Below are 3,693 nucleotides of genomic sequence, written 5' to 3' on the forward strand. Positions count from 1 at the left end.
AGTTTTCGTGTTCTGGACGTTGCACACGTCGAGTCCAGTGAGGTGACTCGTCGAGTCCTAGGCAAATTTCGCGACTGATTGGAATTTTTTGGATGGACTCGTCGAGTAGGTCGAGTCTACTCGGCGAGTAGACTGTTCAGTACTTTTGATCAGCTCATTATAATCAGCTTCCTCAAGCAGTCTCTCTATTTCCAGTAGGTCGCTTTTAGCATCGAATTCTTCATCAAAGGTGATGGTGGACTTGTTTGGTTCTTCATTATTCCATTCCTCCATTAATTCTTCCAACATATCAATCGAAAATGCTGTGTCATCACTACTCCTTGCGTGCTTCATGGCTTGATCAACCCCAAAAGTGACTGATTCATCCCCCACCCATAGAGTAAGTTTGGAATCTAGCATGTCAACTATAGCGTTTGCGGGGTTAAGGAAAGGTCTTCCAAGAATGATCGGGACTTGAGGATCCGCTTCCATGTCTAAAACTATAAAGTGCGCGGGAAACACAAACTTATCAACCTTCACCAATAGATCTTCGCATATTCCCCTTGGGGATGTAACCGTTTTATTTGCTAGGTGAATTGCCATTCGAATTGGCCCCGGCTTCGGGAGATCTAATTTCTTGAAAAATGAGTATGGCATGAGATTTACACTCGCCCCTGAATCAGCCAATGCATAGATGGTAACTAAATTTCCGAATTGACAAGGTAAGGTTAAGCTTCCCGGATCACCCTTCTTTTTCGGTAGTTTGTTCAACATGGCAGCTGAACAATTCTCACCACTTTCTTCACTTCTTCCATCTTCTTTCTATTAGTTAGAAGCTCCTTGAGAAATTTGGCGTATTTTGGCATTTGTGCAACCGCTTCTATGAATGGTATATTAATTTGAAGAGCCTTTATGTGTTCTAGAAACTTCTGGTAGTCTTCTTCATTCTTTTCTTGTCTAGCTCGGGTTGGATATGGCAGTGGAGGCTGATATGGCTTAACAGGAGACTTACTTTTTTGATCAGGTGTCGGACTCGTCGAGTCCATATCTTGGACTCGGCGAGTAGTGTCTGGATTCAGCTGGGTCTGATTTTGGTTCTGCTCTTCTGCCTCCTCCTCTTGTACCAGCTTCGGATCTTCGTTATGAATAGGGGCCAGAGGAGTAATTATCTTTCCACTCCTAGTTGTCACAATATTTATATGTGCGCCTCGTGGATTGTTTTCGGTATTACTAGGAAGTTCTCCCGGTGCTCTTTGATTTATTTGTTGGGCAAGTTGCCCCAGCTGCTTCTCAATGTTGTGAATAGATGCTTGCTGATTCCTTAATATTGTTCTTGTATCTTGTATTGCAGCATCGTGGTCATTGTGTCTTTTCTCGGATGCAGCTACAAATTTAGTGAGTATTTCTTCCAAATTTGGTTTCTTTTCTTTTACCGGCTCCTCCTTTTGGTAAAAACCCCTTGCCTTTTGTCTATACTTCTCCTCCTTCGCCTTCTTGTACTCATCATAAGGAAGCCATTCTTTCTTAGGTTTTCGCCAATCGTCATCAAATCTATCACCACTAGAATAGCATACTTGCACTTTCTTATTCCCGTTCTCGTCCAAATCACAATCTCTAGTTAGATGAGGCCCATTGCAATTCTCACATCCTACCCGAATAGCATGGATTGTTTGATCCATTTTATCCATCCTCCTATCCATGCTTTTCAACATTGCCATAACTGCCGACAAATCTTCTGAAGCTGCATAAGCTGATCCCCTTGTCACATCATTCCTTGGATTGTGGTATTCTCTAGAATGCTTAGAGAATTCCTCAATTAGTTGTTTTATCACCGGGGGTGCCTTCTTTGTGAGCGGTCCTTGCGAGTCAAGTAATTGCCTTGTTGTCACGTTTACTCCATCATTAAAAATTGAGACTTCTTGTTGACTATTAAGATCATGATGTGGGCAATTCCTTAGTAAGCTTTTGTACCTCTCCCACGCCTAATAAAGTGATTCTCCGGCTTGTTGCTCAAAATTAGCTATAGCTTTCTTCAACTTGGCTATCTTTGATGGCGGGAAAAATTGATCAATAAACTCTTCTTTCATTCTAGCCCATGTGGTGATGGATCCTGGAGGGAGTGATTTTAGCCAATTTTTTGCAGCGCCTTTAAACGTGACCGGTAACATGCGAAGCAGAACGGTGTCGCGGGCCACATTAGGAAAGTTAAAGTAATCGGCTATATCATTGACCTCTTCTAGGTGCTTGTACGCGTCTTCATGATCTTTTCCATAAAACATAATTTCTTTAAGTTGGGCGAGTATGTGGCCTTTAAGTTCGAAGTTGGCATTTTCTGGAATCGCGGGTTGCGCGAGTCCCGGACCGGTATATTCACGCATCCTCTTCTTCCACTCGCCCATGGTAACTGCATCGATGTTAGCCATGGTGCCGCCGAATCCGCCTTCTAGATCGCTACCTTCTTCAAATTCGCTTTCTTCCTTTTCGGATTCGTACACGATGTCTTCCTTGATTGGGTCTTCGTTTGCCAAGGAAGAGGCGATGGATGCTCCTGATTTACTGCTCTTCTTCTTGCTAAAAACGGATTTGAGATTCTTCAAAGGTGAGTTCTTTGAAGATGCGGATTCTCCAACGGTTTTGCCTTTGTTCTTCCTTAAAGTAGCTTCCGGGTCTTCGAGTGGTGGAGTTAAAGGTGTATTGCCTCCTCTGGTCATAAACACTCTGCAATAAAAGAAAGAAAAACGCGTAAAAAGAACAAAAACGAAACAGAAAGAAAATAAAAACGAAACTGGAAATCAGCACTGAACTCGCCGAGTAGGTTCGACTGCACTCGGCGAGTACACTGCCTAAAAGCCTAAAAACAAATAAAAAAACAAATAAGAACAATTAAATACTAAAACTTAACCTAATTACTTAATTACTGAAAAAAATAACTTTGTGCAAGATAAGCTCACACAAAGGATCGATAAAACTAGAAATTAGAATCAATTTTTGAACCGTTCCCCGACAACGGCGCCAAAAACTTGATGTGTGTAAAACCAACTCGTTTTATTCCTACTCTAAAAATATAAATTAAACACACAAAGGCAGTGAACCTGTCTTTTAGTGGTATAGTTGAATAAGTAGGGTGTCGAACTCGAGGAACGGAAATTAACCTAATAACTAATTTTAACCAACAAGTAATAAAAGTAAAAGGGTTTTCTTCTAGTTTTACAAGACTAGAAACTTAGACACACTAACTAACACGCAATTAACTAATCAACTAAAACCAAGTAAAAATTCACCAAATTTAATAAAAGGTTTCTGCTTAGGTTCAACTCATTCACTCCTATGGTTAATTTTATGGCAAAGCAATAGATTAATTGTTATTGGTTACCGACTAAAGTGATTAGATTTGCATTCGCTATTACCAATCCTTAGAAAATCAATTAATTTAAGCAGTGATCAAGTGTTTAAGCTAATTAATTCCCTAGTTCAATTATTCGGATTAAATAAGACTTGTAATTGGTTAATCAAATTACTAATTCAATTAGCCTCTTGTTGTTGGTTTATCAACAAGCTCACACATTAATTTACCCATTCTCTGAATCCTAGTTTTATATTCACTAGTCCTAGGCACATAACAAAGTGTTCACATAAATCATATGAGGTAAACAATTAAGAGATGTTCATGCAGCCTAATTGCCTTCCTATTAACAGAGAATAGTTATGGTTAAT

General features: G+C 40.0%; 1 non-coding gene across 1 annotated transcript; it reads left to right on the top strand.

The window, feature by feature from the left end:
- Positions 1-1,911: 1,911 nt before the first annotated feature.
- On the top strand, positions 1,912-2,018 carry LOC145161773 (small nucleolar RNA R71). The gene has a single exon (XR_013738647.1). It is a non-coding gene; the product is annotated as a small nucleolar RNA R71 (small nucleolar RNA).
- Positions 2,019-3,693: the final 1,675 nt, after the last annotated feature.

The sequence above is a fragment of the Lactuca virosa genome, chromosome 2 (genome assembly GCF_052849685.1).
Source record: "Lactuca virosa cultivar CGN04683 chromosome 2, Lactuca_virosa_CGN04683_v6, whole genome shotgun sequence".
NCBI lineage: Eukaryota > Viridiplantae > Streptophyta > Magnoliopsida > Asterales > Asteraceae > Lactuca > Lactuca virosa.